This window comes from Neolamprologus multifasciatus, chromosome 6, assembly GCF_963576455.1.
Source record: "Neolamprologus multifasciatus chromosome 6, fNeoMul1.2, whole genome shotgun sequence".
In the NCBI taxonomy this organism is placed as follows: domain Eukaryota; kingdom Metazoa; phylum Chordata; class Actinopteri; order Cichliformes; family Cichlidae; genus Neolamprologus; species Neolamprologus multifasciatus.
In genome coordinates, this window is record NC_140444.1 from 11,768,801 (window position 1) to 11,780,838 (window position 12,038).

Here is a 12,038-nt window from a genome sequence, read left to right on the forward strand (position 1 = left end):
GAAACATTAGAACATTGGTGTGTTAGCAGCCTTATACAGTAGTATTTAGGTCAAATCATCTCTGATGGACGTGTTTGTCTTATTTGTGAATTGAGCTTCTGAATTCTTCCGCAAGGTACATAAGCTCAAAAGACAAAAGGCCATCATTGTGTCCTAAAATATCCCTGTGCTATTCCCTACGACTCTGTGGCGCTCGGAGCGTCTCCCTTAGGGACCACTGGCTAATAACAGCATACAATCAACAAGTGCATCACTTTTTTGTCATATTAGGGCATATCAAGAAAAGGCGAGAGAGACGAAGCGAGCCAGAGACAGTTCCTCCCCCAGATTCTCAGGCCTCGGCAGGTCTGTCTCAGTGGCAGAATGGACGGTTCCTGTGTTTGTGCCTGTTCCTGTCTCCCGCTGTCACTGTGAGGCGCGTCGCCATTGTTTCCGCAGCGAGCGCCGGAGGTCAGGGCTGCTCCCTCTCTCGCTCAGGCTCTTTCTCGCTCGACCTTGCGGCCCGGCGCGGAGAGCCGGGAGAGAGCAGGAGGCCAGGCTCCAAACAAAGCTGGTCACACCTAAATGAACTGGAGATACAGTTGGAGAATGGGCTGCTGAGCTCAAGTGTTGCTTCTAATCGTGCATGTAGTACACACACAGTAACAAACACAGCTCACTCACACATTTACACGTCCACCTTTTGTTGTGCTGCAGGGGGATTCCAGGTTTCTTGTAAACACTGCACAGGTAAACAGACTCCCTGTCTGGCACATTGAGATTAGAAGTGGGTGGGGTTTTTTCTACTGTATTATTCTGGGCTGAACTCACAATGCACTTCACCTGATTTTATTGAACTCCGTACCACTCGGGTCACTTTTTTGCTTTTCTGTTTTCCAATTCGTTCTACTACTTTTCTTAACCACTGACTGGCTTCTTTTTCTATACACTGCTCTGTATCATATTTAATACCCAGACTTTTGGAACATGTCTGGAACATCTGCATTCTTTAAATGACAGCAGATCTCATGCATTAACAGCACTGTGCTGCACCAGTGTTACAATCATCTCGCGTCCCTCTTTACATAGATGTAGCTGCCGAGTCCAAATTACACCAGACCAAAGTTTATTATCTTTTTGCTCTGCATTCAGCTGTTTTCATCATCTATGAAATGTCAGCTGCGCTATCATTGTAATCTGCAGATCATTACACAATAGAAATATATGAAGCCTGACAAGAATTATATCTGGGCAAAATCCAGGACTGATTTTTCAATAAATATGGACTTGACTGAGCGGCTGTGTCTTGGCACATCTGTAGGACTCAAAAATGCATGTTTATACAGTCCTCTCACCTCACAGAAAGCATAAATTGGGGGAATTTTCTCATCAAATCGCCGTATTTGTTCTGGCGCATAAATCCAATGTTTTCGGTGTGGTAGTCCGATGGGTCATGATTTATTGTTTTTTAAAGAAATCATCCCGATAAGTTTGTCAATTGAGCGTTAAGGGCCTGTCATGATTGCAAAATTCATCTCTGCTGTGTATCATTATGACAGCAGCATCATTGAGGCCTTCTGAGCTGGGATCAACTTACATAAAGTATGTCGTAAATTACATTTTAAACATTTGTTTATGCAAGGAAGCTACTCTGACCACATTGTTTCAGTTTACATGCTCACATCTGGGAGCTGCCAGTTTAACTGCAGTCTACGGCATTACATGTGTGGCCATGAAGCAGGTGATTACTGGCTTTTTATTGGAGGAATGGTAGAACATTACATTAATGTATTCGGTGCATAATATTTTGCTTGTTTAATCTTGCAGTGTAACACTTACATGATTGCAAAAGTTCAAGGATTTACATGCGTGATGAGAGCAGAACCCATGTGTCACTGAAAAATCACAGCAGAAATATCCCATTTAGAATATTGATATTGATCAACTGTGGGATTTACTGTATAACCAATAATATACCTTGCGGTGCTGCATGTGCAGAGGTCATAAATTTGATCTGCTCAATTTTACCTTCAATAATTGTTCCTGCAAAAGGACGTGCACTCAGCAAGCAGTCATATAATAACAGACTGTGCTCAGCTTTCATGAAAGGCTCTCGCCTCTTTAAACACGACAGCGTTCACAAAGTCAGGCCAGTAAAGAAATACGCTCGCAGTTATGTGTGAAAACCTTAACCGAACAGTAAAAACCTATGATTTTAAACCATTAAACACCTCTGGGGTGAACTGGAACAATGACCGCCAGCTTGGTCTTATCACCCGAAATCAGCGCCTCGCTAATCTCACTAATGGTGTTGCAGCTGGGGTTGACGTTCAGCCAGGTTACAAAATCTTGTGGAAAGCCATCCCAGAGGACTTTGATGATGAATGGCCATGACTCTGAAATGTTCAATGCTTTTAAGCTGGCGTGATGTTCAGGTGTCCACAGACCTGCATCTGTGTAATGTACACAAATTATATTGTGTACCACTCACTCTTTCGTCCATGTGTTTTTCCCAAAGCAAACAGTGAATATAAATGTCCTTTATCTCCCTCCACATCCTCTGTGTTTTCTGTCCTGACCCTGCTTTTCTCCTGCGGAGTTATTTGCTCAGCTGGTAGCCGACGCCTTGACTTCCAAGTCCCTGGTGTCTTTATAAGTTCTCCTGATTGACATGTTAACGGCTTTGTTGTTGCTACTTTTCAAATTTTATATTTTCTTTCAACCCCTTAACACGCATAGGCTCATTTTAAGTTGCCAAATAAATGCAGAAGAGTAACAAATGAAAGCAAATCCACCATAAAGTGTCTGAGTAAGGTCTTGGAGCTCCACAGAACAGCTTCGGAGCACATTGGCATTGCTTCTAGTGTCTGGAGCTCTTGTTCTCAGACTAAACATTATTAGAAAGACATTTGTGCTGTCAAACAAGCTGGTCCAAAATCCTCCATAGGTGTTCAGTTGGATTATGAAATTACTAAAATTTTCATACATTTAAAATCCTTCAGTGACCCCCGTTGTGTCCTGTGAATTGGGAAGAGAATAGTTCTATTTGAAGAGAAAGGTTTCTATCACTTTTTATTAGTCTGCACTTACTACACAGCACCATATCCACTACTGTGGTGTGTCAGGAGTTCATGTTTTTCCTTTAATTTTTCACCCACATACAGATATATCCATCCTGTCCCACAGCTAAACTAAGGTTAAATCACATAATGCAAAAGGTTTACTTCCACAGTGCCGTGTTTTTAATGTATAAATATGGTGTGTCTAAATAAACAGCTTAAGCTTCAGGGAAAATGGTCACAAAGATAATTAATAGCACTACTATAAACACTTTAGGGCATTTAGCTATTTTCTATTTTCACTACAAGGTGTAAAAAGCATCTGTGTCACATTGGCATCGACTGCAGGTAGCTGAGTCACACAGAGCATTGGCTTTGACCGCGAAATCCAACATTTTCCAGCTGAGATCAAATTCTTAACTAATGGCTGGTGCCATCTGGTCCTGATGAGGAAAAGAAACACACCGTAAGCCTTACGTAAAGCCGGTTATTTCACTATTCTCAGGTTCTGAGTTTCTCCAAAGTGTTAGTGATAGATTCCAGTCATGATAAGGTGGCTTGTTTTTACTAAGACATTAGAAATCTCCTCATGATCTCAAAGCAGACATGAGCGACTCATCTCAGCTTTAGGGAGAGGGTTTTGCTCTTCAGTGAACAGCGCTGTGAGTGTTATTAATCTTAAAATATACAAAGATTTTTTTTACAGCTTTCAACTGTGCAAAAATGTACCAGATGCAAAGTGCTAGTACAAATTAGACTGAATAAGTGACCAGTTACACCAGTTACCTTTTTTGATATCTTTGAAATGTATAATCATATGATTATAAGGACATTTATTTAATTCTGTTATACTTTTCTGTAAAAAAACAAACAAAACACAAAACAACACTATATCTGACATCAGACCTGAACTTCATTAACAACGGCTTCAGCTTAGTTAACGCTCTGCTGTCTGTCTTCAGGCTGACAGTGAACAGGACTATTTCCTGAGGTCTCACACCCTGCAGCAGTGAGGCTCGAGTGACCTCGGATCAGTCACCTTAATCAAGAAAAATCACAAATACAGCTCAGATGAATGCATGTCAAACAAATGATGGATTACTTACAAAGGCTCTCATTATAAATGAAGACAAATACACATTTCCGTAGTGCGTGTGTTGTAGACTTTCAGGAGAATAATTCCCATAAAACTCCTATGAATTTAATTTCTAACAGCTTGAAATTGCTTCTTAGAAGTCCAGAATGGCCTAACAGGGACCTGAACTCTTTGCTTTTGGCAGATTTTAGTCTTTGTTTGAGTAAAGAGGTTTTGAATTATCAGCAGGGTGCAGCACTCCCATGGGACATAGGAACAAAGGCTGCTGTGTAGGGAGGCTGTTTTTGTAAACCTGACTGTTTTAGGATCGTGGAAAGAAAGTCAAGGTTGTGCTTGTGATATTTTACCATCATTTGAAGTGGATCATTTAACTGTAATAGTCTGTGCTTGTCATCCTTGTGTGTTGGTACAGTAAATGTAACTCTATAGGCTTTGAATAACATGACACTAAGTGAATGGGCATTTTCTCATTTACCATTGTTCCAAAATACTTAGTAGTAATTTCGTATGTTGTCACTATGCAATGTTTGCTTTTGTCAGGGTCATATCACATCATGTAATCTAAACGAGCAACACCGTAACCCTGAAACTGATTCTAACCCATTTAGTGTCTCACTTAAAGCTTAAAAGGACAAGTGAAAAGCTTAAAATGCAAACTTACGACACGTGAAATGTGGTGTGAAATTTATACATAATCCCATGATATCACATTGCTCTGCCATCATTTTGGATCAATTTTGAAATTTAATAACCATGTAGTATAAAGCTATTACTCACCCAGAAACTGTAAATACAGCTGTGTTGCTTTGAGAGAGATTTGACCGGAGTCCATGTTTTGTCTTTTGTTGAAGCCTATCCCAGTTGTCAAAGGGGAGAACTGGGGTAGATTCTGGGCTTTTTACCAGTCTGCTGCAGCATCACACAACCGTTTACCATTATATTCACACCTACTGCAAGTTTAGACTCACTAATTACCCTAACCAATGCATTTTTTGGACTGTGGGAGGATACTGGATGACTCACACAAGTATGAGAAGGACATGCAAACTCCACATAGAAAGGCCCCACCCTTGATTTGAACCCAGGACCCTTCTGTGTGTGCAGGCTCTCCATGATAGTATTATACAGTTAAGCTTAATTTATACTCCTGTATGGAATCTATTAAGAATCTGGAAATTGGAATCTGTTGAGAGACTGTCTACCAAAATATTTTTAAAAAATGGTGGAAAAGTCAAAGACTGAATGGGCCAATCACAGGGGTTCAGGGTTGTGTTGGAGAAGTTCCACATTAGGAGGTTAAGCCATACAGCTCAGAAGGGTTTAGGGATGGGTATCGAAAACCGGTTCTTGTTGAGAACCGGTTCCCAGTGTTTCAATTCCTTGGAATTGTTTGCCATTTTTGCAAACGATTCCCTTATCGATTCCAGTCGCCCCGAATGACATCACCACGTTGCGGAGCGTCATTTACCTGGCAGGAAACACGGCGCCTAAGCGGCTCAAACGCTCAAAAGTTTGGTTTTGCTTTACGAGAATGGATGACAACAGGGCAACTTGCAATACTTGCAAAGTAGATATTTCATTTAAGGAAGGAAACACTACAAATATACAAAAGCATTTGCTCACAAAACACACGATGACCTTAAATGAATGTCGTGTTTTTAATTCCGCTCCAGACTCGTGAATCTCAACCCAGCAGCAGCGGTAACGTTTGCACGTCCTCTCCCGTTAATGCGGCAGGTAAATAATCAACTAACAGTGCATATTATGTTAGCGCGATCTGCCTTATTACAAAACCTGCCATTACTGTGCATTTAGATGACCATGATGAGAAAGACAGACAGAGTCTGGCTCAGATGCTGGCAGTTCTCACTGCAGTCTACTGGTAGCGTCTCCTTTCAGGCCAGGATAGACGAATGTCACCGAGCAGTGACTAAGTTTGTGGTCAAAGGTTTGCACCCATTTGCCACAGCAGATGATTTTCGGTAAGTGAATGTGTTTAATTGTAGGCAGGGACATTACTGGATATTCTTGTGTAATTGCTACAGAATAATTGATGTTATACATTGTTATTGCTACAGAAGAATATTTATTTTATTATTTTACATTTACAATTTTTTTTCCTGGGGACCCTGTGACACCCCATTGAAGAGCCGTAGGCTGTGGATCTCTTAAGATCTCACTGTTGGGTTTGTAAGGCCATGTTACTCCTAAATTTCTATCTTGTTCAAAGAGAAGATATAAAACAAAGTTCTAAGCTATTAGACCGTAGTGTTCTCCTTTTTTAAAAAGAATCGATAAGAGAATCGATAAAGAATCGAATCGTTAAACAGAATCGAAAATGGAATCGGAATCGTGAAAATCTTATCAATACCCATCCCTAGAAGGGTTTGCTGGTATGAAATAACTATGGCTTAGATTTAATACAGACATTAAAAATCCCCTTTTAAGTAATGCCATCAAAAATACACCAGATATGTCTGTGTCGGTTTCTATGTCTGACAAAATCAGAGGGTTTGATTGTGCCCGCTCAAGACAATGCTTTGGATGTCTACAGGAGGCATCGCAGCAGCATCCCAGAATCAACTCTCTGCTTAGCCATGTTTAAAATACTGCCATGACTGTTTATTATAGGCTGTACACAACAGGTGAGGAGGGCAGGAATTCAGACACAGCAACTTCAAATTTCAAAATAAAAGATCCTGTGCAGATTAATGATCTGTTTCTGAAATGCTCCCGGTGGGATTTGAAGCTGTGCAAAGGACAAAAATGCATCAGATGCAAAGATGCTGCATATCTAAACAAATTCCTATGAGAAGGTCAGAATATCAGGACAAAAGTGCCTAAAAAGGACTTTTAAGTCACAAGGGCTTAAAGGAAATACCTGTAACTGTTTATTATAGCTGTTGTTTACTATTAAGGGAGAAATTGCAAAATAGTTGCCAGGGAATATTTGGGCTATAAGCACCATATTCTTTCTGAGAAAACTCTTCAGGTTATGTCAAAATGTATTCAGCAATTATCTCATAGCTCTTACGCTATTTGTACTTCTATTTGATAGTATGTAAAGCAAAGGAATATATTAAAACATCCACACTGCCATATTTAGTAATAGAAAAATAATTTATCTTTCCTTGTCAACATTGTAATTGGCTTGAATTGGCTTCCTGGACTATTTCTTTGAAATGCCTGTGTCAAGAGCGCACATTTACTTTGGCACGGCACTATGGCATGACCTCTGTGGGTACAAAATTGAACAAATAGTCAATTAACTTGTCTTGTGTCTTTTTGTGGACTTTGGGGGCCTCATTGTCCAATTTCATTTGAATCTTTGCGTACATTTTTGGTCTTTGATTTGCCTTTCGTCTAAAGCGTTCCTTTAATTTGTCAGCCAAACACTCCCACACATGGAAACATTATTGTGCTGAGAAAAGACTTGCATGAGAAAACTACAGTTATTATCTCTATCTGATTGCTTTTTTTTGTGTGCATAAAATTAAGTCACACCACTGTTTTTCTTTCTTAATAATGCCAATTATGGTCACCACCAACCTTACTCTGTGTTTTCTCTGTTTTTCCTTCACTTCACTTTCATTCACTTTTTAGTTATTTTCATTCCTTACTTTGATATTTAGAGCCAATTAGATTCAACAAAACAGATACCTCAAAGTCTAACTCATCTTCTCATTTTGCCTGATTTTAGATAGCTAGCCTGTGTGTACTTTGCTGAGCCTTCTAGCTTTGTTGATTTATGAGGTCAACACCTGGAAATTACAAATATATCAAATCAAGACTAATGACTTTTTAAAACTCAGGGGCTTCTCTTTAGAGGTGACCGCCCCCTTCTCAGTCAACAGATAAAATGCGGCATCAGTGACAATGTTCTGTTGACAGAAGGGTCGACAGACAGACTGAAGCCTGGGCAGACACCCAACATTTAGCTAAATTTCCTGTCAAACTAGCAGTGACATGCTTAACACATGTACTATACCAGACACAACATGAAGACATAACTGTGTAATTGGCTTGGGAAGCAGCAATGGACAAAACAAGTATAACAGCTCAGCAATCTGCAGCTTGAAAGGACTGAGATAAGATTTGCATTCTTACACCTGTCTGAGGTTAGGCTATCACAACAAAAGAACTTTGCCTATAGAGAGAGACAGATTGTGTTTTGGTCAAATGTTAACAACAGATGTAGCTTGATACACTGTTGACTTGATCAGAATCATTTTGTAACCTTTACCAGGTGCTGCAAGTGCCAGTTACTGGTTTGTTGCGTCAGTACATGACACACATTATCATCAGTGTATTAGCTTTCAGACTGTGGACATATTAGCATTTAACACAAATCCAAAAACAGACCAAAAGTAAATATTTTTTTTTATAAAAATGCAAATTCCTTCTTCAAGTAAAGCTATGAGATTTTTAGGGAAAACAATGACATTGCCTTTGCGGGGCTCACTTAAATGCAAAACATAAAAAATAAGAAGGGAAGTAAATCATCTCAAATTTTTCCACAGCATTTAAGATTTTGGCACAGCGGTCATCTCAACTGTTGCCTTTTTTTCTTAATTGGTTGAGCTGTTTTAGCCATGTTTAGTAACAATTAATTATATTAATAAAGGTTTTAACAACGTCCCAGACTTGGATGTCCTGTGTATAGATTCCCAGTGCTTCAGCTTTATATTTGACCCGTTCCATCCAGCACTGGATTTACAATTTGATGCTTCCCAGATACCATAATTCAGGTTGTGACTGTAGCCTGGCAACACAAGCTGATAGAATCATCAGAAAAATATTTGCAATATAATCTCAATATTCTCATGGAAGTGAAGGATTTATGATTGCAATCAGATGAGTACTATACTGCCCCTTTTAGAAAAAGACTCCCAGACCTGTCTTTGCTCACCATACACAATCACTTTTGAGTCTGATGCAACTTGTACATGTCAAAACACTTTTTCTCAAAACAAAGAATGCGTTGTTTTCATGACTGTCACAGCTGTGACCTTTCACATTTCTCATTCACATCTCTATTTGCTGCTCGCAACCTGATCTGGTCCTCCCTTGAATTTATTGAAGTGCTTTTCCTGTGGTAGCGGCAGGCAACATCTGAAATGCCGTCTCTGTCTAGCCCCAGCGACGGCTTGTGATTAAAGTTATGTATCTACCAGCTGTTTACAAGTGACCATCTATTGAGGACTGCACAAGGGCTGAAGGGTTGGGGAAAACACCAGCAGTCTTTATTTTGGTTTAGTGGCCTCCTGTGGCCTTCTGAAATCCCCTTTAGGCCAACCTTACCCTGCTTGCAGAGTCCCCCCCCTTCATGTCTATTCAATATCTGAGAGATGGTTTGATAATTGTTCTGTTTATGTCCCGTGTTCTCTAAAAAGTACTTTGTTTTGTGCTGTATTGTTAAAAGTGCTTTATAAATACATCCAACTGCTCAGTTTACTCACGTACACAGTCGTGCTGTAAATACAAACCATACACAACACACACACTACAAATTAATTGCATGCATTCATGTATATATTAACTGGGAACTTTATGTACCCAGAAAAGTTTCAAATAATCCACATTAGAACAAACTAGGTAAAGCGTTGATAAGAGTGTTGTTATCATTGCACACTGCAGTGGTATTTTACTTATAAAATGAGGGTCTCTGTGTCAAGGACCCAAAGTTACTATTGGCCTTTTTATTAGGCATTTGTGAAGCTTTTTCAACCTGCATTCACTTGGATTCCAACTTTAAAAACACAAGAGAGAACTAAAAGGAATCAAAAACTGTAAAAATAATGCTGCATTGCAGACCCAGGACCATTACAAAGCCTGTGTATAGTCATTATGAGCTTTGTCTTTTTTAAAGATATAGCCCCACACGTAGGGGTACCTCAGGGAAGCCTTTCGGTGGATTCGAAGCCCCGACATTCCGATCATGGGGTGCCCGCTCTAAATACTGAGCTATTCCTGCCCTCTAGGAGAAATTTAGGATGTTGGTTGACTAAAATCAAGTGACAGGTTCCACAAATACCCTTTTCCACAGATGTGATTTTTATATAATGGAGGATTTATAAGTAATACACACAAAGCTTCAATAATCAGGAATGTTCATCAGCTTCCTCCACAGATCAACTTTGGCTTTATTTGGATGGTTATTGATGAGCGTCCACAAGGCTGCACAAAAAAACAAAACAAAACAAAAAAGACTCTATTGGACAATTTTCAGTGTGACTTGATTGGGTGTCGCCTGCACTGGCATTTAAAAGTTGAACTTTTGTCAAATCCACATTCCAAACCATCCAATTCAAAGTGAATGAGAGATGAGAGTGTTGAAACCTGTCACTCATGCACCCTAAGCAATCCACGCTAAGGAATTCTGTGCTTTTCCTTGGATGAGATGTATATATTATTGTAGGGTCCTTCCCTTATAAAGTGCCTGTTGTTGTGATTTGGAGCTATATGAATAAAATAAAATTGTACTGAACTGGAAAAAAGGAAGATGAATGCTGAACATCCATCTAGCCTACCTTCAGTATCCTAATGAACTCTTTTTTTCTTCACCAGGAGACATCAATCAAATCAAAAGCAGAGTAAAATGAACAGCGGTCAGGACTGAAGTTTCTATGTTTTCCATGTGCCTGTGTGGGCTCCTTCCAACAGTCCAAAAACATACTTATTAATTCCTGAATGTCCAGACTGTACCCCACCCGTCACCCTGTAGCATCTGGCACATCCTCCAGCTCCCCAACAACCCTAATTTGGATATTTGGTCAAGAAAATGGATGGATGGATGGATGGATGTAGGGATGTAAGGATGGATAGTGAGTAAAATAAGTGGAAAACGAGTAATAAAAATGTCAGACATATAAAATGAGTTTTTAACTAGATTCACACCGGCAAGAACATTCCTTGAATTTCTCCCATGGCTATGGTTGCCTACAACCCCCTAAACCACCATCTGCCCCTACCTCTGCAACTACAAATTCATCATAAAAATCTCTCACCAGCTTTTTCCCAGTGCACACTGATGTTCAGCAGGGGAATAGTGTGTAGATTTGAGGTCGCAGTGGTGTACTGAGATGTCAGTGTGCGTTTATCTATCTATTCTAGGTCTCCTTATGGCTTCCCGCGGGATGATTTTGCAGAAAAAAAGCAAAAAAAAAAATGCCACCCAAGGCTGTTCCACAACCCCTGACCTATATGACATCCCTCTCCTTTTGTCAAATTCTGTGTCTAATCTAACCAGAGTAGGTAGTCACATCTAAGCCTATTTTCATAGAGCAAATCAAGTTATTTACCTACTGGCTGCAGGTTGCTAAACTCTGCACCATAAAATAGTAGTAACACAGTATTTATGTTGATACATTTCACGTGCATATACAGTGTGTGGTCATCTCTGTGTTATAATCAGTGTTTTTCATGAGAAGAGGGATTTATATGTTATGAATCAGCTTTGACCATCAGACCCAGAGGTCTGTATTTCACTTCATGTCAGCTTAATGTCGCTAATGTAAAACTGTCAAGCCGCATCAGTCATGAGAAAATTTCTCATGACTGATGGCTGAAGAGGGGGAAAAGCTCCATTCTTATTTATAGTCAACGTTTCATGGATGCCTTGTAAGGAGGTGCCCCACCATTGTTGCTGCAAAGCCCAAAGTCAACATCTTTGCCTGAGATTATTTAGAAAGCGATTTAACCCTCTGAAGCTGTAGGTTGTAAATAGAACCTACACAATGGGAATCATCATCTTTTATGTATACTGAACTGAAGTTGAGATGTTTGACTTTAGAGAGTTTAAAATGACGGTTTAAAAAAAAACGAAGGTTTATGGTGAGATTAATGGTCTGGTATGGTGAAGTTTAAGGGTTTAGTTTATGTTCCGGTTAAAATAAATGGTCTGA